This window comes from Octopus bimaculoides, chromosome 3 (assembly GCF_001194135.2).
Source record: "Octopus bimaculoides isolate UCB-OBI-ISO-001 chromosome 3, ASM119413v2, whole genome shotgun sequence".
NCBI classification, from domain to species: Eukaryota; Metazoa; Mollusca; class Cephalopoda; order Octopoda; family Octopodidae; genus Octopus; species Octopus bimaculoides.
Window position 1 is genome coordinate 12,736,165 of NC_068983.1, and position 752 is coordinate 12,736,916.

A 752-nucleotide genomic window follows, 5' to 3' on the forward strand; every position below is an offset into this window, starting at 1 on the left:
TATATATATATATATATATATATATATATATATATCGAAGCAGGACGCTGGAAACATCTTATAGCATTGTTTTTTCACCACTAGACGTATTTTATTCTGCCTGTTGAAGTTACAAAACGGTATATGAAAGAGAAACTGTCTGAAAAATTTCTAATCGGATATATTTTATGTTTCTTCTACATATAAAATTGTGTACCTTGTATTGGCAAATGAAACGTATGTAATAGTGATTAAATACTACCAAAATGTCTTCCAATATTTTTCAACTTTCATGCACACCTCACACAAATATACCATCGATATAGGACTTGGATTACTGGAATAAGCATATGTACTTCAAGAAGACACTTCACCACACATTCACGTACACATATGCATATGATGGGCTTATTTCGGTTTCTGTCCACCAAATCACCAGATTCAATACTAAGTATACACAAAAGTTCTTGTTGATATATACAATGTTCGGAAGCTCACGGCTAGAAAAATACAGCCTGGCATCGGCAAGAAACGAATTTTAGTTATGGCTGGAAAGTGTAACAAAAATTTAAAGGCCCATAAATTATTATGTGAAGTTATTTGAACTTTAACCCTATTACAAGCTCACTATTCTTCAATTCTATTTTTTGGTATAATCGTCATATGTCCAGCTGTTGTTTCTCAATTTAATTCTGGTTTATATATTATATTATAGCATTTCATTTATTGCTAGGTAAAGAAATTATCTTTATGTTTTCTTTACCTAGAGAGAG